At 42.3% G+C, this 24,822-nt stretch overlaps 1 protein-coding gene across 1 annotated transcript in view; it reads right to left on the bottom strand.

Moving 5' to 3' along the window:
- Positions 1 to 23,035, bottom strand: part of LOC133981241 (tyrosine-protein kinase CSK) — a 43,579-nt gene extending 20,544 nt beyond the window's left edge. The window contains exon 1 of the mRNA XM_062420018.1: positions 22,830 to 23,035. The gene's annotated coding sequence lies outside the window, so the exon portion shown is untranslated. The remainder of the gene's footprint in view (positions 1 to 22,829) is intronic.
- Between the last annotated feature and the right edge of the window lie 1,787 nt (positions 23,036 to 24,822).

Here is a 24,822-nt window from a genome sequence, read left to right as displayed (position 1 = left end):
CCAATAGAGGAGAGACAAGTGAGGGCTATTCTTATCTCTCTCCAGTGCTGAGGAATGCCTGCGAGCTATTCAAGAGCTTCAGCATCACACTGCTCACATCACTCTCCTTAAGTTAGTCAAGTGGTACTCAGGAGAGGCATCTTCACTTCTTTTTTCCATAGCAGAAGACTGTGGAGCTCTGCCACTCTGTACTCTGTGGCCTTTCAGAGTATCTCACAGAGCAGAATAGTACATACAGTAATCCAACAGCCAGAAAGAAAATGAACATGTTTGCTACTGAGAAGAAGAGCTGTGTTGTCACTGTATAGCGCAGCATTACCATGTTGAATATATATGTATATGTCCTAAGGCTATTTTAAGACCCACAATGGCACTTCTCCTATGCAGCAGCACCCCCACTGTGTGGATACAGTAATACTTAATCAAATATATAAGGAGCCTTGTGTTGTTGATGCTGTGCTTTGTTTTGATGCTCTTTGGTTCTTCATATAGCACGTCACACATCAAAGTGTGCATTTTGTATTCTGCTTCAGCCCTGCTACCAGATGTGAGACACACACACACATAAACACACACACACCTACACACACACGAGTGGAAATCACTTCCTGCTCCGCTCCTCCTAATTTTCTCTCTTTGCTTCATGAGCTCCCGGTGACAGTGTCATGGCAACACGCTGAGTGATGTAATGGCAGCTTCTTATGAAGCACTTCCTAAAGTGTGGCACCGAGTGACAGTAATATTACTGTTTGTGTCTTGTGTGTCCTGTTTATTATCACCGGCACTGTGTTTCTGAATCACATTCTTCTTAAATCTGCACGAGTCTGCTGCAGCAACCTCCTGCACTGAAGCGGCTTTGATGGATCCGGATAAAAGAGATGAAGTGAATGTGGGGTCCTGTTGCTCCTCCACTGTCTACTGTATGATCTTGTTTCACTACATTAATATTTCACTGCGCTGTGTCTTTGAGACCAATTCCTGCGTATTCATCATACTCTGAGACTAAAGCAACGTTAACTCTCGTTTCCGTACTGCACCACCGCCCAGACTCGTAAAGTTACGCCGCTCCGTTCAACAGCACCCAAAAACATCCTGTAAATACACCTGCACACTAAAGTCAATGATAGCAGAAGTCTTCCAAATTCAGTGCTATTACATGCATTTTGTATGCTTATTTATTCATTTGGTTTTTTATAAGTTGGTTCTCATTTAGGTGATCGTCATCATGATTATCATCTGGTCGTCATATCTGCTTCTCTACTTCTTTTGCAGCAGAGTTTGACCAATGTTGTAATTTGATAAAATGTAATAATCTTTTTACCTTTTTAAAGGGATCATAATATACTTTTTTCTGGTTTTCTGTTATTTATGGTGTCAGATATTCATGCCAAACATAGTTTAAGTTCCAAAACTTGAGGTTAATGTATGTAGAAATGCTGCCTGCAGGTCAAAAGCCAGGGCTTCTATCTAGCTGATGAGTTGACAGCTGGTTGCTCAGTTGCTAAGGTTGTTGCTAAGGTTTTTCCCCCATGTGTTGTTGCGTTGTCATCTCTCATATTGCAGATTGGATTCTGGTGATTATGTACGGATGTGTCTGAGAAGTTGAAATTTCGAGAGTAGTGGAAAAGTCGCACCACTGTAGTTTGTTTAATAGTTTGTTTGTGTTGCCTCCTGAGCAGCTAGAATTCAGCCAGGATGCAGCTCCTTCAGAAGCTAACCAATCAAAAGAGAGTGGGCTTATTGGGAGGGGTGGGCGGCTTAAAGAGACAGCAGCTAAATCAGTTTGTTTCAGACAAAAACTGCATGAAGAGCCAGTGTAAGTTAAATAAGAAGTTTTTTCCAACTGTAAATAATGCAAAGATATTCAAGTAGAGCCCCACATTAAAAACGCAGGCTTGGAAAATGTGCATAATATATTCTAAAGTTCCCACCAGCTGCTCTGACAGGGCATGACAAACTGACTTAATCCAGTTACAGCGCAGATAATGGCAATATAGAGTAATATCACATTTTTAACTTGATACTTGTTGGCACTGCCATGACATTAAGCTCATCTAGATGTGAAAGATTAAAAACATTCTCAACTCACAATTGCACAAATCAAGTTCCCCTGTTTCTTGTCAATAGAGCAGATCAAATGTGTTCTCTGCAGTTGAGTTTTCTTTAAAAGCAGGTAACCATTTAGCTTACACTTTGTCCAAATCTTATTTGCTGACACTCAACCAAAGAATAAAGTGCTGTTTGTACTGAACACCTACTGTGTACAACTCAGCTAAACTTTATAACATTATCACAGTTTCTGATTGTTGCTCTGTTAGTTTCCTCTGGATGAAGAAAAAGCTTGGAGAAGGAATCACCTGCGAGCTGCAGGTGTTGAGGTTGTTATTGTCAGTTTCTTTAGTACTGTGACAAAGCCTCGGGACATGTAAACAGGAGAATCTGGTATGAGGCAGGCCTGCTAGCACAATGTCTACAAGAGGTTACAAAAGTCTACTTTTACTTGGGCTGCATTTATTTACTTGGGCGCAGATACACGTCTGCTTAAATCATGTCCTGAGGGAAATTGAATTTATTAAGGCTGCATTAGACAATGTGTTCCAACTGCACTCGACAAAGGACGTCATTATGTACATTTAACCGGTAAACAACATCCCCATCAAATTCCATGAGTGGCTCGTCAAGTAATTGCACAGAAAGTAGAGAGTGCTATAAACACAAACTGTTTAGGATAGCTTAAATTTAGTATAATGCAGCTGTGGGTTGCTTCTTTGGGATGCAACTCTAAATCATTAGCTCATCTACATCGCTGAAATTCTAACCTCAGAGGATTCAAATCAATAATCATGTTTTTTAGCTTTCCATTACCACAGGAGAAACCAGAGGATGGACTAAAGCAGCAAAGAGAATCAGCATGTGATTGGGTTTAATCCAGCCAATATGATCTGTTCAAATATACGTGGATCAGTGCTGATTACAGATCCATGGACTTTCTCAGTTACATCAGATCAGAGTCAGGGGTCAGTGTCTCTGGCTGACTTATTTGAAAATGAGAAAATGAACAAGTGTGATTTGCCTTCTTTTTTTAAAATTTATGCAGACACAATGATAAACATCTGCTTATGTACAGACCGGTGTGTGACTAATTGCCTTCCTGTATGATCTGACAGCTGGGCAGACACAAACAGACCTGCAGACTCTCACACTTCCCTCTACAAACAAGCACGCTTTAAAATATCACTCAGCTGCTCCACTGAGTAGTTTATTATCCTGTATGATCTGCTATGTAGAGCTTAAAATGATATTTACAGTTTTGATAACTTCATTTGGTACTGCATAATACACACAGATGACTATTTTTTCCCATTACATAACTCCAACAACAATGACTTATTTCTTATAAGAGGAGAGGAAAGAGCAGTTATGACTATTGAATCCTGACTCAGGCTCAGTACAGAGTTTGTATTGTAGTATTGTAGTGTACTGGCAGCAGGAGAAGGTGGTGGTGGTGGTGGTGGTGGGGGGGGGTATGGAAATGTAACCTACTGGGTATGCAAATATACAGTATAAGCTCACAAAAAAAACCACTCAGAGGTGCTGGAGGCTCTGCAGAGTGGACAGCGTGGAACTGTCAACAACAAATGATTCGTGGCTGCATCACATTTCCCCGTATGTAAAGCTCTCGACAGCCCGCCTGTTTTGCTGCGGCTAATGATGAACACACACACGAGGCGTATCAGGTGGCGTGTATGTCACAGCGAACAAACACGAAACCCCTGCTTGGGAAATATGCAAATGCAGACATGTGTACAATAGTGTAGCAATACATTTTTACGTCTGTCTGTATGTTTGACATTCAATGCTATTTGCATTTTACCTCTGTCGCTGTTTCACGTTACAATCGCACACATGTAACTGAGACACATTCGCAATTAGTGAGGATGTAAGAGAAGCTGGTGTTGGTTTGTTTTTTTAATTAAAAGGGTAACCCTTCATCTTCTTGACCATTCTGCTATTTAAACCCAGCTTTTGGCTTCCAGTGGCGATGTTGTCGAGTTGTGTGTGATGTAGCCCCGATCAAAGCAAATTCAAAAGGTCATTTTAAGTCCACGCCAACGATAAAGTGCGAGTCTGACGATAAGCGACACACACACACACACACACACACACACACACACACACACACACACACACACACACAGAGACATACACGCAAACACACACACACACGCAGACACCGAAAGATAACCTTTGAGTACTTGTGGCTTACTAGACTCATCATTAAATCACAGCGTACAGGCTGACAGTTGAATTGAGGAAGCAGATCTGATAGGATGTAACAGCCGCCGACACGACCGCAGTCGCCGTATGTGGTTAAAGTGTCAAAAAATATTTTTATAAGCACAGCAACCTTTTTTCAAAGGCTCATCCAGCATGTAGCAACAGCACTTTTTCTCTGCATTTACATTTGTTTAAAATTGTAAGCATCTTTGTCTCTGTATGGGTGTTTGCAGTATGTGGATGAGTGTGTCTGTGCCAAGACAACCCGCCCCCCCCACCACACACACACACAGATACACTGTGCCCAGACGTGGATGCAGCATCTCCAGTCATTTTATAAGCCTCTGTGTCCTTTTCATCTGGATGACCCGTCTTCCCACCACAGCAGGCAGTCTCTCTACCAGGCCTCCACATGCTCCACTGATTATGTGGACCTGTCAGACAGTGTTCAGTGCAGGGATGAGAATGACCATACGACAAGGTTTCCTCACTATACTAAAAGCAAGCAAACTACGTTATTATAAACAAAGAGATACAAGATTATACGTGCGGTGTTTACAGTGGCTCTGTTTCAAAACTATGCTTCCTGGCTGCTGGTCCCATTTGTCAACCCCTACTAAGAAATCACACTGTTTGGGACAACAGTGCAATATGGAGTCTCTTTCTCAATAAAGTTACCTACCTACCTACCTAGTTTTAGACATGGTCCTGAGAACAATATCCAAGTTTCTAGCTTTTAAGTTGTTCAGGACCAAAACAAAGAGCTGAAAGTGCCTTAAAATGTTGATTCTCAGAGAAGTCAGCAGTACCAGCAAAACTTTAAAAGGTCTAAAAGGTCTTAAGCATAAGGAAGGATAGCATATTTTCTAGATGCATGAAGAAATAAAGCAACAAAGATTGTGCATTAATAAATACATTTAAATTATTTTCAATAACCTAAGACACTGAAAGAGATGCCTGAGAATATACTCGACTTCAAAGCAGGGAACTGAGGGTATTTTGGTACAAACAGGTGCATGGACGGTACACTTGAAACCTCAAGTAGGAGAGAGCTGCGAGGGATGGTAAATAATAAAGAAGAACATGAAGCAAAGGGAAGTTTTAGGGAGTCTGTGTGGCTTACTCAATCATTACAATTGTGTGGCTGCCTCTGCCATCTGCCACATGAAACATTTCTAGCCAGCTTCACCTTTTTTTAGATTTGGGGCCGATTTCACTGTCCCACAGAAATGCCCCGCTGCATTTTTTTTTCTCTCTCTCTCTCTCTTCTTTTCTGGCTCATCAGGAACAGAGAGCGAGAGAGTAGATGTAGTCTTCTGTATTGTGGTTGTTCTGCAGCCTTTTAAACTTTTACTTATGCATTTACTGTTATTTATATACTGTTATGATTTCGAATGCCTATATTAAACGTGGTCAAAGTTTCAAAACTTGAGGTCAAAGCTGTACATGTGTAGAAAGGCTCCCTGCACGCCAAAAGTTACGTTTTTAACTTGCAGACGAGCTGATGTCAGTTTGTCTCAAATGTCCACAAATGTCCATCTGTTCTGTAGCCTTGGTTGCTAAGACTTTTCCATGTGTTGTTCGGTTGTCCACTCGCATTTTTCAGATCAGATTCAGCCTTGAACATGTAAGGTGTATCTCAGAAGTTGAAATTTCTCGGGAAGGAGTGCCTTAAAGAGACAGTAGCTAAAACAGCCTGTTTCAGACAGAGGCTGAACTGAGGGGCTGCATAAAGGGTCGGGATGAGATAAACAAGGAGTTTTTTCAACTCTTAATCATCCAAAGATATTCCAGTTGAGGCCCAGAATATAAATATAGAGCTAGAAATGAGCATAACTTTAAAAATGCAGCCCAACACAAGCACTGGTGGAGGATTAGATCTTAGCGCCTTGCTCAAGGGTATCTCACTGTTAATTGTTGAGGGAAAAGAGAAATGAGAAGAATATTAATGATATTCAGCATCACCAGGCAGTTCAGAGATTTGATCTTACAACCTTCAGTACACAAGTAGCTTTCAATAACCAGAAGTCTTCACAGACTGTAATTAGAGGATTTGACTCAGCCTGAATCTGTTACATGTGGATAACCAACAAAGCAGAGTGGGAGTGGGTTGATTATAAAGAAATTAAGTGGAGATTGTAGTCCTGTATTATATAATATATTTTAAGTAATTCAATTAAGCAAAACAGGCAACGCTGCACTATGAGCAGCGAGCCTCTGCAGGTCAGATGGCTGCATTGTACTGAAAAGAAAAAAGGTTTCAAGTGGTGCCAGAAAAACAATGTCCAAAGACCAGAGATCGCATTGAAATTCTGAACCCGAACAACAGGAAAAAAAAAAAAACACTCACATCCTTTCTTTGCAACGGAGCAAAGGAGTCATGTGCGTGTCTAATCCACAGCCGTCATCTCCTATTTTTATCGAACTGAATGAAAAATAGAGCAGTGTGACAGAGAAACCTCTTCCACCAGACAGACAGACAGACAGGTGGGCAGACAGGCAGCTCTCCTGCCTGCCTGCCCGCCCGTCTCTCTGACATAACAAGTGACAGGCTCGGGCTGGCCACTGATGACAGATTACAAAAGCAGGGAGGCAGGAAGTGGAAGAAAGAAAGGAAGAGGGGAGAGAGAATCCGCCCCCCCCCCCCCCTTCTCTTGGAGCTCTGGGAGGCTGCTGGACTGGAGAGAGCAGAGGGGAGGAAGGGTAGTGGTGACGGCTTATTGTTTGAGCTCTGTGTGCTGCGGTTCCTCGGCGTGTACTCAACCCAGGCCCGGCTATTTATATCCTCGCAATATCCATGCAGGCGGAGGAGGCAGGAGGCTGCAGTCGTTTTCATCATTGCATACATTATAGAGAGACGCTGCGTTAGAGTCTGTCTGCTGTGACTCTGCCCGGCTTGTGCTAATTTTCTCGCAGGATTTCCCCCATTTATATTTAGACAATGTTGGGTGGTGTTTCCAGGATTGTACGCTGTGTGTCTTTTGTCTTTAGAAACACATCTGCACAAGTGAAGGAATTCAATGCTCAGTCAAATCATACATTTGTGTTAAAAATGGAATTAATTTCAATTAATTTAAATGAATTACTCTGAATTCTTGTAATACAGTATAACACAAGGCTTCTCTCAAACACTGAAAATGCAGCAGTATGAACTCGTTGGAACTTGTTGGTTCAAGTCTATTCAGGACCATCAAAAAACAGATACAATAATGCTAGTCAGCCTTCTTTAATACTTAGTTATACGTTTTACAATAGCAGATATTCCACACTAGATTTGGTAGCTAACAGAGAATGAGACCTACATGTAGAGCTGAAATAATTCATTGATCACCAGAGACAAATATTCACTGGTTCCAACAGCTCAAACAGATGTTTTCCGAATATTTTACAGACCAAAATGATTGACTGGAAAATAATCGGCCGATCAGTCAATAATGAAATGAAATATTAGTTGCAGTCAAGCCCGCATGACACATTCCTCTCTTCACACACACAGTAGATTTGTGTTCAGCTTTATCATACAGCGAAGAGAGTTAAAGTATTAACTTTGAGGGAGAAACTTGTTCAAAGCAAGTAACAGCAGTATGTGTGTGTGTGTGTGTGTGTCTTTGTGTGTGTGTGTGTGTGTGTGAACAGAAGGATGGGATAACGGAGGACTACTCCAGCCTGAGTGTGAAATGATATGTGGAGGCAGATAAGAGTAGGAAGCTCCCAGAGTGGTGATGGAAGTGTAGGGAGGTGGAGGTGATGCAGGCTGAGAGCCAGAAGCTCAGAGGCTTGTGGGAATCTGGGGAGGCTCTGCGCTCCTCTGACAGGATATGTGGCTGGCAGGTGCGTACAGTACGAGCGCACACACACACACACTCTCTCTCACTTATGCTGCGCATGTTACGCCAACTGTCGACGTGCACGTACCTCGCACACAAGCTCGCAAACGCTTTATCCTCTGGCCTAATATATGCTGCCATTTAGATACATATGCATACACATTCTTCCACCGGGGTCTAATATATGCTGTCACACACACACACACACACACACACACACACACACACACACACACACACACACACACACACACACACACACACACACACACACACACACACACACACACACACACACACACACACACACACACACACACACACACACACACACAGCTTGAAGTAGCTTCAAGCATCCCAGGAGGTGAGAGAGAATGGGTGAGGAAAGAGAGACAGAGAGAGAGATGGGGGGGGGGGGGGTTGCTGCCTGCTGCTGCTTTCATTGCCTCTCCTCCTCTTTTGATGGCAACACATGACAACTCTTCCATTCAGACCAGAGGAAGAGGAGGAGGAGGAGATGAGGAGGCAAAGCATGAGGATGGAGACACAAAGAATGTCATTAGCAGCAGCCACAGCGGGGTGCTGGTACAATATGGCAGCAGCATTAGTGGTGACTGCGGCTCCAAATCTCTTTAATAAAAGAAGCATTCAGTGGCAGCAGAACTGACACCATGTAGGGAAAATCACACTCAGGAGGAAAAAGAAGAGAGGCACACTGGGTGAAAAAGCAGACTGAGAGAGAGAGAGAGAGAGAGAGAGAGAGAGAGAGAGAGAGAGAGAGAGAGAGAGAGAGAGAGAGAGAGAGAGAGAGAGAGAGAGAGAGAGAGAGAGAGAGAGAGAGAGAGAGAGAGAGGGAGGTTAAAGGCAAAATCCAAATTGCGAAAAAAAGGACGCTGGCATACTATGGCGGCTCAAAATAGAGATTATACAGATTACCTGAGCAGTGAATAATCCCAAACCGAGAAAGAAATTGACTAGGTGCAGATTTAGCGAGTGCAGCCTCGAAAGAGAAGGTAGACTCGGGCGGATTTGGTTGCCCGAAGGAGAATACAAGGACAAATAGGGGGTAAAAAAAGAAAAGAAAAGAGGAGCACTTTCTTCTGAAAGATATTCATTAGATACTGCGGGGAAAGCTTTAGTGCCGGTTGCTCCTCTGGCAACCAGGTCAGATCTGTAAATCTGCTCTGATCTGTGCTTTTTTTGTCATTCGTGTGAGTTTTAGGCTCATTTTGATGAATTAAATACTGGACAGGCTGCTTTAGATTTGAGAATACAGTGTTGAGAAGTTTGTTTTTTCCCCCCGGGAGGAAGATGGTTCATAATCAGTGTTGTCCACTGTGGACCAACTGTAACAGTCTCTGCCATGTCAACATTTTTTACCTCTTCTACTGCCGTTTTTTGCTTTGGCCGGTAAGGTGTGAAGGAGTTTGATCAAATCAGTTTTGAAGGAGAAAATGAACAACCAGAAGATAAAGGAAACCTAAAATTAGCAGCTGTAGATAATCTAATTCCTTTATTCTCCATTATTTTACATTTAATCTACGTTTCAGGCTCGAATCTCTTTATTTTATGTTATAGTACATTTTTCTAATAGCAAACTAACATGCCAGTATTTTGTAAATTAAGAAGACACTTTGTTCTTATAAGATGAGAGTTCACAGAGAAACAGAGTAAGAAGGAGACAGAGGGAGAGAGAGAGACACACACAGTGAGACAGAGACATGCAAACATAGATGATACAGTGAGACAGCGAGAGATGCTCACAGATGGAGAGGACAGAGATCAGGGAGAGCAAGGACACAGCAAAATAAGAGGGGCGGGAAGAATCTAAAGGAGTGGTGGAGGGTGTAGTCCATGAGGACGGAGGACGGAGACGGACATTAAAGTGTTGAATACTGCCCGGCTTCTTGGCGGAGGACTATAATCTGCCGATCCTCAATATTAACAGCAGTCATCTGTCCGTTCCAATGCCAACCATGAATAATGGAGGCTCCACCCAGCGATGCCAGCACTCTGAATTATTAATTCACAACCACAGACTTGCATTAATGCGCAGTGTGGGGTGCTCTCTCCACTGTGGGGTCTGGGCTTTGACAGAACCGCACGCTACACTCACACAGGAAAGAGAAATTGTGTGTGAGTGGCATAAATATGCAGACAGATATTTAAAAGGTCTGGTGTTGTGGAAACCATGAAAAATGAGCTTTGGGGGTCCGTCCTACTGTGCTGTAAAATGACTCAATTACTTTCTCCTCAGTCTTTTTAAGTTATTGGAAATTTGGAAATTCGTGGGCAAAATTCAAGAGCTAGCGATGGTAAGGTTGAAGCTGTTACTACATCGCACCAGAAGGTCAAATTAATTTTTCTAGGAAGCTTTAGCGTGAGCCCACCACTGCATTTTAGCCACATGAGGAACAAAGTAAGACACTGGACATGTTCCTGGTTGCTCAGTAGGGCTGGGTATCGTCAAGTACCAATCCAAGTACCCTTAAAGTGATACCCATAACAATTAAGTACTAGTTCATTCGATACCCATCATGTGTATAGAAGCATTAAATTGCGACTTCACCACCACAGCCGGGTTGTAGCTGCTGTGGCAGTAGGCCAATCACATGTTGAATTGAATCAAAGAATGCTTGCATTGATTGGCTGTGAGAAAGTCCATAGAAGTAGTAATACTTTCTAATCTTCCCTCTGTTATTGGTAAGTGGTTGTATGTGTGTGTGTGTGTGTGTGTGTGTGTGTGTGTGTGTGTGTGTGTGTGTGTGTGTGTGTGTGTGTGTGTGTGTGTGTGTGTGTGTGTGTGTGTGTGTGTGTGTGTGTGCCCACACATTTTACAGCCAACTGTCTGCTTAATGAGACTAAGTACACTGCAACATTGTTTTATTCTGTTACTCAGCTAGAGGAATATATGTGTGCTAAAGCTAAGCTAGTGACCTCCGGGCAACATTCAGGAACATAAGGAAACTTAGACGCAGTCTTTCAATTCTGAAACATCCTGTTAAAATCCCAACTGTGTAAAATCAGGTTCTTTCTCTTCATTCAGGATCTAAATAAGATCATGAACCGCTATGTACTGTCCCCATTAAGGATGCGGTGTATGGTTACTTGCATTATTCATTAGTTTGTATTCCAATTTGCTGGGGATGAAGGTTGTGGCCACACCTCCAGCCAATCAGAGTAGGTGCTCATTAATAATGTTAATTTTATGTAAATAGCTTCCAAAGCAGCATATTGGACGACAGAGGGGAATCTTTGCTTTAAGGAAAGATGGATGTAGAGAAATCTAAACAACTTTTGTTTAAAAAAAATGAGAAAACTTCTGTGGCACAGAGCTACTGATTCATTTTATAATTTGGGCAACAACAAATGTGATTTATTTCCCATAAACATTGCTGCCGAATCACTATTATGTCTCACTTTTCAGGGTCAGAAAACAATAGCGGAAATATTTAGAAATACCTTTCATGAAAACGTAAACACACAAGAAAAGTTCCAAAATATTTGCCATATTGAAGTAATAAATTAACAACTGTTCTCTCAACATGCAGCAAAATAACCAGTTAACAATCATTACTGCTTCAGCTACAATAGTCCAAACCCCAGAGACAAAGCTAACTAGGTCATTAGTTTCTTTTCATAGGCTAGGTTAAGAAATGTAGCCTAATTAGCTGAGAGGAGAGCTGCCTGACAGATGTAAATCAGTGCACCGCTGCTTTGATAGTGTACATTGAATGTAAGTGAAGGTCTGAGGGCTGGGTGTGTGTGTGTGTGTGTGTGTGTGTGTGTGTGTGTGTGTGTGTGTGTGTGTGTGTGTGTGTGTGTGTGTGTGTGTGTGTGTGTGTGTGTGTGTGTGTGTGTGTGTGAGTCACAGACTGAAGCACTGAGGCATGTATTGTCACTTCTCCCTATTAAGAAAATTAAAAAAAAAAAAAAAAATGCCCTAGTTTAGGCATCACTAAATCACACCACACATACAACCACATTCACATGCCGGTGCAATCATGTGCGCACAAACAATTCTTACTTTTATCACTGACTTGTTGTGAGGAGAACATCACCAATAAGACAGATTTTCTAGCACTCTGCACGTCTCCTGATCAAAGCAGAAAACAACTAGGCTTCCACACACACACACACACACACACACACACACACACACACACACACACACACACACACACACACACACACACACACACACACACACACACACACACACACACACACACACACACACACACACACACACACACACACACACACACACACACAGTCAACCAACCAGTCTCCAGTGTCAGGCGGCAACACATCATCAGGAGGAGAGAAGAAGAAAAAAAAAAAGCAACAATAAACAAATTCATGCAATTTAAAAACACCACGCAGCTGCCTTTAAGCAATTTCATGTATGTGTGTGTCAAAGAGTGTTGTGTAGGCTGTTGAAATTGCATTTAGGGCTGCACGTGCACATTTGGGAGAGTGTTTTCACCTGTAGCAGGGAACATTAGGTGGTGAGGTGATGGCGATGGTGATGGTGTGGGTGAGAGAGCCCTGGAGGACGGTGAGACACATGAGAGGCATCACGGAGGAGTATTTCTGCTAATGCGGAGCCAATGTTTGCAGAGGCAGCAACTGCAAATCTTGCCTGCAGAGAGCAGGGTTCAGGGATTTCTTCAGTAAATTCACAAAAGCCTCACACACACCACATGTAGCGATAACCCCGTTCAATCTCACAGCCCAAGGACATGCATACAGCCTTAAGAGAGATAAAAGCTGAGCTGACCTAAAAATGAGATAGATATATCTATATATATATATATATATATATATATACATACATATACAATATCACTGCAGCAACAATGAATATCCTCATTATATATAATTTAGTCTCTTCATTTCTCAATCCTTTCTATAGATACCCTCTATGTACCCTCTCCATATTCACCTGAAAGGTTTGTAATATTAAGGGCCAACCCAGAGTAGCACCGAGGCTGTACTTCAGTTCCTCTGGTTCAGTCCAAGCAAAACAAACTGCTGGACCCACTGAACCACAGGTGTGAACACATACTAATGGCGCTTTTCCACTACACCGTTCCAGCACGACTCGCCTCGACTCGCCTCGGTTCTTTTTGTGTTTCCACTAGGGAAAGTACCTGGTACCTGGTCCTTTTTTAGTACCTGCTCTGGTGAGGTTCCAAGCGAGCCAGGCCGGTACTAAAATTTGACGTCGACACAGTGCTGGCCGCTGATTGGTAGTTGTCGCTGGAAGAGTCATGAGCCGTCCCACACAAGAATCAAACCCGGCATTTTTAAATACCGGCAGCAGCGTTACAACCATAGTTACAGCCATACGGCTCAATTTTCATGCTTTGTGTGAGACAAAAAGCCACATACAGCAGCAAGTAAACCACTGCCTCAATGTCCTCCATTGTTTATGTGTTTTGTGTCGCGTATAAAACGAAGTCACGGCAGTTTCGCGGAGCCGTGCTATGACAACCCCGCCCACGTTGAGTAGGTACTTTTTTGTAATGGAAAAGGAACCGTGCCGAGTCGAGGCGAGTCCTGCTGAAACTGTGTAGTGGAAAAGCGCCATTAGTGTTACTGTGGGAGCCTGGCAGGTCCTTTCAAAATGCTAGAATCAGACTCACGGCTGGCTTCACACTCATCTTGAAAACTTAAAACAGACATTTTGCTGACAAAATGGGAGATTAAAGCAGGGCTGACAATACCAATTATTTTCATTTACGAAAAAATAGCATTGTAATTTCCTAAAGCCTAAGGGGACATATTCACATTGCTTGGTTCTTTCTGATCGACAGCTCAAAATCAAAGGATATTCAATTTGCAATGCTAAAAAGCAGCTAATATTTTAGCTTGATTAACTACTTTGCTATAAATTGGTTGTCAAATTCATTTCCTCTTGTTTCAGCACTACGTTACGTTTGTTGCGACACGTGCTAGAGACGGCAGGAAACGGCAGAAAAGGACAAAATATGGACACCTGAGCAAACATCCTGATGAGAGACTGTGTGTCACAACCTCTTAAAAAAATGCACCGGAATAAGACCTTTAGCAAACGTAACAGTGTTCAAGCCTGGTCCAGGAACATTGCTTTGCCTTCTGGTCGCCACGCTAAGCTGCATGCAGGAAGTACATCCGGCAACGACCATGAAAATAATCTACAACCTACCGTTTATCTAAACTCTGCCTCTTACTTGACACAATGAGGTTAACACTGAAACAAGTCATGTAGGGAGGGGTCCGCCTATCCAGAATGGTTGGTACATTCTTGCGTTCCCAGGGGACTCAAGAAGGAGCTTTGCAGAAACGTGAGACGGGCTGACCCCTTGGTCTACTCAGGCGTCTGGACATCAGCAAGAACAGCAGATTATCTGTGTGTGTGTGTGTCACAGACAGAGAGGACCAAAGTAATGATATATAGGTCTGAATGGGTGAGTGACTGAACATGTGGGTGAGAGGACATTCGCCGACATTCGCTGTGTGCGAATGTGAAGCGTGAATGAGCAAGAGAGGGGAAGCGAGCCAACATCATTTACCTCCCAGCATCTACTATAAATACAAATCACTACTAACACTCAAGTGCAGTAATCCTATTTCTCCAATTGACTCAGACAGTTTCTAGGAACCAAGAAATGAACTAGCACTAGATCCAAGGTGTAAAGACTTCCTGACACAAGCAGAGAAGAATGGCAGTATGCTGGGGTCCAGGACTACATACTCCATACAACCACTGACCCATCTGTACAGACCCTCAAATATGAATACACCAACTCTTTAATGAGATCAGGTTCAGAGGAAAGAGCAGAGGACATCACCTTCTAATAAAACCGATAACGAGACAAGATGTGTTTGGATCCGGGTGTCTTACCACCTTGGATAAACAATTTCCAGGGAGAAATCCTTGTATCAGGTGGAAAAAAACTATATTGATTTTCCACAACACACATTCATACTGTGTAAATGAGCTTCATCCTGATTAAGGTCTTTACAGGAATGATGCATTAGCATAACAAAACTGTAAAGCGTTTATTCCAGGTTTGGATGCCGATTGTTGTTAACATCCAGTAGCTTCCCTGCTGCGTTCGTTAGCAACGTGTTTCTTTGATACTCACAACACCATGGAAACAGCACTTGCACTGGTCATCCACCCCAACAGTAAACAAGATGTGTCGATTACAGCTGACAACATACTGGCCAATATGCATGTATAGTAGGGCTGGGCAATAAATCAATATTATATCGATATTGTAAAAAAACATGTAAAATGTTTTAGATTTTGAATATTGTAATATGGAATAAGTGTTGTCTTCTCCTGCTTTTAAATATCAATAGAGATATTTGGTGAAAAATATTGTGATATCTGATTCTGCCCATATCGCCCATGTATAGTATAAAATTGGTTATCCCTGTTACTGAGTGACTGAGTGAGTGAAGTTGGTAAATGGATGTAGGGCCGGGAGATACAACGATTTTGATCATTTTCATGATAAAATCTTTCATGACAATAGTGATAAATCTATGAGATTCCTTTTTTCCTTTACCTATGAAAACACTACACATACAGCCAGTCATACAGCAGAGAAACAAAAGCATCACAACTCAGTAAGACCACATGTGTAGAGTAGCCTGCTCAGAAGAAAATGAGCAGCTACAGGAGCGAAACCAGGTGTGAGGGCAACTGTTGCAAAAGATGAAGAAATTGCACCGAAGAGGTAATGATGGAACTTTGACTTTAAACCCCTCTGCACTACCCAGCCAGACTGCTCATCACAACCAAAGATGGTGGTAGGAGGCAGCTATCGTCAGTTCGGGAGGCCAGCGAGTTCCTGACCAAACATCAAGTTATTTTAATGATGTTTGTGATAACATTTTGTCCATCCAGCCCTACATGGAACAACTCACATACACACCGCAATATCCTGAAGAGACTTTAATAACATCAGAATGAGGAGAAAAATCGAACATGAAGCTAAAAAATTAAGAGACAGAAGATGAACTGACAATGTCAGTACAGCTCTCACACACTGTTGATGCATTTTACTACCCTGTGCTTCATTTTGATTAATGATTATATCGAAGGGACAGACACTGATGCCTTCTTAGTTAAATTTGAAACAAAAGATGTCCCTGGGTATAAAGCAATTACTAGACCATATCACTATTTTTATTCATAATTATAATTGGGCAAACATTTAGTTACTATAACCTGAGTGAGGATGGGCTCGGAGGGAGCACAGGCATGTGGACACATTCAATCATTTTGAAATCCAGTTTAGAGCTGCAACAGTTAGTCAATTAATCAATTAGTCAATTGACAGAAAACTATTGGTAACTATTTTGATAATGGAATAGTCATTTTAAGCAAAGTTAGATGGCTGTCAGCTTTAATCATTTTCTTTATCATAAAACTGATTATCTTAAGGACTGTTAGTTGTACAAAAACAAGACTTATAAAAAAGGCATTTTTCACTATTTTTACATTTTATAGACAAAACAATTAAGTAACTGTCAGATTAAATTACTAATGAGAATAATTGTTCATTGCAGGCCTTGTCGAGTTAATAACATCAAATCCCTAACAGCATGGAAAACCACCACCTACAGACACACTGACCAGCCAGCAAGAGTTGCTGCAGTAGACACGAGAACAAAATCTCTCACCGGCTTCCCAGAGACCTGCACTGCCTATTATATTTATTGCTGACCCACTTGTTTGTATTTTTAATTCCAATGAGAGCTACATTACTTATTATCCAGTCCCTGTTTATTAATATTTAACAATCAGATGCTTTTGGTCAAAAATTAATCTCACCTACCTCCTCTGTACACTTCGCGTGAGCCTCATCAGCTGGTGTATTACAAACATGCACAGATGTAGGCCATGGTCCATAATAAACATCTATATCCTATGTAGGTCTTGTGGCTTAATCTCTGGTTTGAAAACGCCATGAAAAAAATTGTTTCTTTTATTGAAAAGATGGCCTGAAGGGATTTCTACACAGGGAAACGATCAATTAAACTCCTTCTTTTAAAAACTCTGTATTACAGTAGACCTACTTCAGGTCACGGCGTCTGTGACTTCATGAAAGTAGAGGTATTTACTGTACCTTTGAAGTGCATCTGATGACTCCATTGTACAAGAACAGCAGATAAAAGAGGAAGCGCTGGCGCCTCCCTGCTGAGACGGGATTCATTGTCATTATCGCCGTCACCATCAGTGATTCATCATGTATTCTTTTCACGACAGAAAAAGAGGAGTTTAATATCTCTATAAGTCAGTGTTGAGTTGATGGTCTGACTGCACTGGTTCCTCTTTATGTTCCTGGATCGGCCTTAATATGAAGGACTTGGGAGTAAACCAGGAGGACACAGCTGTAGTTGTGATCAGACAGAAGACGTAAGCAGGGGAGGCCCCACATGTAAGCAACATGCTAGCTCAGACCTCTGATCCAGTCCAGTCCATTAATTATATTATATAATTTAAGTGACACAACAGCAATTCTATTTTTTTCTACATTTTTCTTATTTAATTCAATCATACAGTAGTTGTGTAGACTGTGAAGACTCTATATCATACTGTGGTGGGAATTTGACTGTGTCCTGCAATGCAAATATCCTGTTTGCCTGTGTTGTGTACATTTTACAGAGGTGACTTCTGGTTTCAAAGCCAAATTTAAGCATCTTTAATATTAACATCCTATTAGTTTGGTGGCTATATCTAGTCTAAAAAGAGCACAAAAAAGAAAGTGAGAGTCACTCTGGATGGACACTACCACAAATGAAAAAGGGAATAACAGCAGCAGTGAGACAGATGCCCCTGGCCTTGACTACTCAGCATGGATCCACTCAAAAAGGAGGAAGTGTCCGACTGTTTCCCCCAACCGAAAATTTTCCTCCTGCTAATTAATTCAAATCAGCTCCCACCAAACCCCCAAAACACAGATTGAAGTCATCCAGCTGATCTGTCATTTAAATAACAAACCACTGCATCCTGCTGGTTTGCACCGTGGGGTAGTTCTGGGTTTAGAGGCACAGTGGGTGCTAACACACTGCTTAGTGAAGGATAGATAGTGAGGAGGGATCCACAAAGTTCCTTTTAAAGCTGCTAAGTTTTTGGTTGATTTATGTTTAGTAGCGGAGGAATTCTACAAGATGCCATTAGGTCATTATGTGGATAACAAGACATTTCAGCTGCAGGTTAGAGGAGCTGGTGGGGGGCATCTGGCTGCAATCAGACACATCAGGCTCCTTTTCTGATTCCAATATGTCCTAAATGTGGCAAGAGTGCTACCACACTTAATAAAGACTTCAAAGAAAACAAGTAATATTGTCGTTTGCAAAATCTGAAAAATAAAAAAAGAAGCAGCTAACTTTTGAATACCACATCCAACAGCAGCACAGGGACAGTGCAAAGAGGTAAGAGAAAACCATGAGATATGAATTAGTCTGAAATGGCAAGCTCAAAAAAAAAGAAAATCGTTAAAATGCTGTAATATGATTATCCTTGTGTGAAACAGCTCCCAACAGGGAATGTGGACCCTGTGGGCGTAGCGGAAGGATAGTCATGTGTCCGGCCTGCGGCTCTGCTCATTGCCTACATTGTGCAGCTAGCCAGCAGGCGTGGCGGCAGAAGACTTGCGGCCTTCAAGGAGCTGCCTGACTGACCAGCCGCAGCCCAGATGGAGCCGCCTCGCTGAGTTTGCGCGCAAGATGGCAGCCACAATGCTGCTATTCTACTGGGCGGCATGACGACTGACTGGGGGGGGAAGAGGAGAGTGTGAGGGGAGGGTTGGATCCATCACAGCTCAGCAGGTGCTGAACAGAGAGGAAGACATGGTAGTGGTTGAAAAGATGACCGATGATGATTGTGAGCACTTAATGTAATAGTGAAATAAGGCAATCATAACAGGTTTTATCTATGATTCATTACAAGTCAACACTCATATCACACTGTAAGAGACTAATAGAGCACAAAGGCAAAGGTTGAATATTATCTACACATTGTGTTCAAATGGCAGCTAGAGCTTTTTATTAACTACTTCTTAAATAATCAACTGTTTAAGTAATTAGTAAGTATTAAAAATGCAAAGTATTTACTGGGTTTTGGACTGCTTGTTGAACCAAAGGCAAATTTAGAGACCAAACAATTAATGGATTAATCTTGCATAGTAATCAACAACAAATACTACAGTTAGCTGCAGCCTTAATAGCAATTCTGTAAAGAGTATTTGCTTCATAATGCTAGTAATAATCTGAAGAGGAGAATGATGATGAGCAGTATCTTTTACAGCAATCAGCCAGGATGACAAACATCACATCTGGTGTCCCCAAACCCCAAACAATACCTTAATCACTCATCAGTGGAGACAATAAAAAACCTTGTGCACCTCGCAAACAATTGTATGTGTTGCTATTGTATGATGCGCCGAGTCATTCCTTTCAGTAAAGTAAAAATAAAATGAAAAGAGGTAGTGTTGCCGGTGCAGGTGCACATCTGCTGTCAGTTTCACTTTCTGTCACTCTTCCTACACAAATGGACCGTGGCACCGCTCGCCACTTTGCATCTTGCAGCGTCTACAATAAACCCGCATGGCTCAGAGTGCGCACATACCTTATCAGACGGTGACACACACACGTCACACATTCCGTGCCCGGGTATAAACACTCGTGCACTACTTACACCGCTGCACGCTCGGAGCCGGCGCTGACACTGCTGAAATCCAAACAGCCGTAAAGTAAACGATGTTGAACGCATCCATGCAGAGTGATACGGCCTACTATGCAGAGTAGGTCCTGCACCATCTGGAGTGTCCTGTTGCTCATAAGTGTCGGTCTACTGTTAAGCTCTGAACCAGAGTCACCATGTTAAATCCCTCCTCTGTTATTGCACTTGCTGATTAAAGAGACAGTGGACGTTGGAGAGAAGAGGCTGGAAGGGGGGGAAGAGAGAGAGAAAAAAAAGAAAAGCGAACTAAACGCAGTCATTGTGTTGAGGTCAGCAGGGCCTTTGGACGGGCTTCAAATGTGCAATGAGATGGTCAGTGTACAGACAGAGGAGCCATTACTTCCCTGCTGAGCACATAAGCCAGGCCCAGAGCTTAACATAAGACAGTAAACGCAGCTCAGCTCCTCACAGCTTTAGGGAGCGACCAGATTGTTATTTATTTTTTACCTCCTTACAACTCATGGCTAAAAAAGAAGAGAGTCAGCATTTAGTTAGGGGGCCTCCAGACATGTCCTGTCACATCTGGTCCTTGTCAAGCTGCACCTCAATTAGACTACACCGATCTAGCCGTCAGTCAGTCTGTGAGACGGTTGGGAAAGAGAACTATTGACAAAGAGAGGGGAAAGGAAAGGGAAGGAGCTCGGAATGGTCGGTGATTTAATCTGGGAGTCTTCTACCACCTTTACTAGATGAGTCTTGAGTTCACAGATGGAGAGAGCTGCAGTGTCTCACTACTCAGACCAGGGCTGAGTCACGCTGTGTTTGGAACACTGGTACATTACACTGTGTGCTGTAATAAAACATTTTGTACTTCAAAATTTGTTTAAAAAAACCCAAAAACCTACACGATAACAGAAAAGCAGAAATTGACTCAGACTCCCGAGAATGCTATGTTGGACATTCTACTATACCGGCAGCAGGTTATCCCTGACAGACGCAGCATATGGATGGATTCCTAACATGTTGCAGTCTGGTACCCCAGATTCCTTTGGGGATAATGAGTGCCAAGCCCTCACACCCCCACCTCGCTTCAACCAGTCTTGGTAACAGTTTTCTCTAATAGAAAATGCTGCTTCATCAGCACTCTGCGCTCACCATAATCGGCACAACGTTTAAGACAGGTGGGCATCAAAATGAGACAATGATCTGGATTGTCATGACAAATAACCTATTCCTCTAACAAAGTTAAACCAATCCAAATTATGATCTTGCAAAATCTAATCGTTGAGCAGTCAACAAGGTCTGGACAGCTGATACTTTAGATTTTGAGCAACTACAACACAGTAACATGTCAGATAATGAGGACAGACACAGAGGTAAAACACTAATCTTCAGATTTGTTCCCTCGAAAAAACCCAGGAGTAAGATTGTAAACGATTAGGTGTGTTACAAAGCAGAACAGGACAGTCAGTCTTTACCATAACTACAGGAAGACTAAATGAAGTAACAATACACTGCAGACACTACATTACTTTTGTCTGTCAAGCCACAGCTTGCACAGGTATGTACATTTCAATATTTCACTCAGACAGTTACCTTGAAGCACAGAGTGAGTGTGAACCAACAGAATAAGGTTAAAGCTGTAACTTGGTCTGCTTCATGAACAACACTGAACAACATCACAGCCATTGCTCATTCATAGAGCATTGTATGTCTCTTAACCTGCAAACATCTACGTTTACATGCATCCATCCTTCTCAAGTGTCCTTGAGCAATAAGACGCTGGATCTTTACCAGCTCCAGTCTGCTGTTCTGTAGCTTCACCTGACCGCTGACCTCCCTGTGGAGAGGCCAAAGAGAAATATAGATTCCCACTGGGATTAACAGAGTATAACAGCAACATCATAACACTGTTATCCCCCCACCAATTATGTTTTCCCCCCAGTCATTTTCTACAGGTTAACTGTTGTTGCAGTATTCCTTCTGTTTCAGTTTCATACAGGGAAATGTGTTCCCCTTAAAGCACTAAAACATGCACAACATTTTAATAATGGAAGACACCGTTACATTAAAACAGTATCTGTTCAGAGGAGATAGGGAGAGAGAGAGAGAGAGAGAGACAGGCTGAACCTCAGCTCCAGCCCTCTGTTCTAGTGCAGCACGGAGGTGGCTAAAATACATGGGCCCATTATCGGACAAAGCCATTCTATCGTGCTTTTTCCTCCCAATTTTCCAGCAGAATACAAAACACTCCCACATGGCCAGACTACAGTATTTACACAGTCGTAATATGCACTCATTGTCCCTCCAGAGCTGGCTCCACTACATCTTACACAATCCAAATCGGTGCATCCACCCGCCTGTATCACAACGCTCTATGGTTACTTGTTTTACTAACTCTCAGCTTTATCTGTGGTTTTTCTTATCATAGCGTCAATCACTTCTGAAAGAGGGGCAAATACAGCCAAATGCAAAGGGCTGGACCACAAAGCCTTAGCCGCGACTTGTCCGATAATAGAACCAGGGGACAGCAGGGGTGGTGAGGGGGGGTTGACCACAGGTTTGGCCACAGCCGCAAAATTGGCCGTTACAAGAAAATAATTGTAAGTAACATTAACGAACGACACAAACATGGTTTAAAAGTGGCATTGTTTTTGTTCCATGTGTTTGCCGCTCTCCTGTCAACATTTGCGAATACACTGAGGAGTAGGCGAGAAGGGTGAAAATCTGTTGAGACCTAGCATAAATTGCGTCCGATAATGGATCTCGTGACGTTACATTGTATGTTGACTAGCGGCTAGCACTAAAACGCTGGCCGTTAGCTGTGTAAAAAATGAAAACCGTTTGTCATAACACTAAGCTATAAAGGCAGCGGTGAATGTAAAGTAAAACCCATGCGAAAAACGGAGTATACAGTTTAACAATGACAGTCCTCTAGTACGCTATGCTGAAGCTAAAACGTTGCAGCAGCAACAGCAGCAGCAACAGCAACAACACAACGAGACAAAACAGTGACTGCGCTGAGAGCAACTCACCCAAAAAAGATACTGCTGAGGTGTCGAGCAGATGCTGGGGGAAAATTAGCGATGAAGGCCCATTAGGATGACTCCTGCGGCTGGTGGGCATCCAGGTATAGCGGCGTTAAAGATTAGACAATCCCAAAAACGTGGCTTTGCTTTGACGGTATGCTCTGTCTGCATATGTGTGTGTGTGTTATCGCTTGTGTGTGTTATCGCTTGTGTGTGTGGTGGAGTTCTGTGCGGCCTGCTGCTGGAGGAAATGGTCTCCTCTCCGGCGAGTGGACGCGCATGCGCAGGGGAAGAGCACAGTCCACAGGGCGAGCGGTCTGCTAGCACAGCCCTGTGGACAACAAGTAACACTGTCAATTGATGGAGGACTTGTTACTGTTACTTCAACCAAATCTGATCACCACACAGCTAAAGTAGTTCACTGCTGCTGGGCTTAAAGCAATAGCCTAGTTAAAGCTTTCAGGTTATGCACTTTAAGTAGTATAAGTTATTGACACAAGCAAGGGGTTATCTCTTAAAATGACCTCACATGCATCTGTGCATCTGTGCATCTGCCAATCTGGGAAGACCCCCCCCCCCCCCCACACACACACACACACACACACACACCTCCTAAAATCCGTTTACACTGTAGACACTGCTCTCCTCATTGCAGGTAACCAACTTCAGTGAATTATTATTAGGCTTTACCTAAATCTTAGTTATACCTGCTTCAATTCTCTACTGCTACTCTGCCTGGCAGCTGACACCAGCCTTGGTATATCTGGGCCATCACTGATTTTTACATGGCCTGCAGAAGACTGAGTTGAAATGCATAGGCACTAAGCCTATTTATCAAAGTTTTTTTCATTGTTGCAAAGCAGTGCACCGTGGTATTTTTTGATTATGACTTATTAATCATGAAATAAAGTATGAGTCTAACCTCCCTCTTTTTTTTGATCTCATGATATGTCCCCGGATCCAAAGAGCACCTGTTTAAAAAATAAAAAATAAAAAAAAAAAAGTTATACCTGCATTCACGAAGTAGCACAATCAGCATCTGATCTCTAAAAATAAGGCTGTTTTCTTTGTTGTTATAAAGTTCAAATTTTGTTGATCTGAGGTTTCCTCTCAAGATCTGACCAAAAGAAGGGAAGGTGCCTCCCTGCACACCCTGCTGAGTCTTACACCGAGTGATATCATGGTATGTAGTAGTACAGGATGTATATTTTGCAGTGTACCATTCAACAATGTACTACTGTACCCAGGCCAAGTGGTAAATTAGTGCAGTATGTTCACACTGGACTCCCACGCAGGTGTTTTTGATTGACATCACCCTGAGGATAATTAGTGTGAGGAGTGTAGTTAAACTATTCCTAAAAACAGCTGTGTAGTAGCTGTAGAATAAGCTACTCTACAAAAAAAAACCTTCCTTTATGTCCTGCTATAAATAAAATATTTCAGAAGACCCCCAGAGGCCCCAAAAGCTCTGTATTTACTGTGTATTGGTTATTATTTATTTGTATTTTCATTAACTACACATTATATGCACTACTAAAGAAGTTTACATTATGCGCTATCTACTATATCTGGTCTGAATTGTCCCATGTCAAAATGTATATGATACACATTCTTAAATAAGTATGTTTAATAAGTTAACCACAAGCAAGAATCCAGTGTAGGGACCCTAATCTGATCATGGTGCCTTTACCATAGTTTTGCAATAAATCTTTTTGACAGCAGACATTTAGACAAGAAAGTCACAGGTATAATTAATAACAGCACTCATTGCTTCACTCCATATTCCACTGAGTAAATATTGCACAATACCATGGCCCTGGAAGTGGAACACCCATATCCATATGAAATGTGACAGTCATTAGTGCTATTAATTATATATGTGCTTATCCAGCTATAACATGTCTGCTTTGAAAAAGGCCTATAACTAAACAGCCAAACTGTAAGAGTGGGAAGTGGACCTCTGGTGTGTCAAACCAATGAAATGCTCCTTCAAAACTTA

Source organism: Scomber scombrus, chromosome 1 (assembly GCF_963691925.1).
Source record: "Scomber scombrus chromosome 1, fScoSco1.1, whole genome shotgun sequence".
Lineage (NCBI taxonomy): Eukaryota > Metazoa > Chordata > Actinopteri > Scombriformes > Scombridae > Scomber > Scomber scombrus.
The sequence above is the reverse complement of the archived record's forward strand: the minus strand, read 5'-3'. Positions and strand labels throughout refer to the sequence as shown.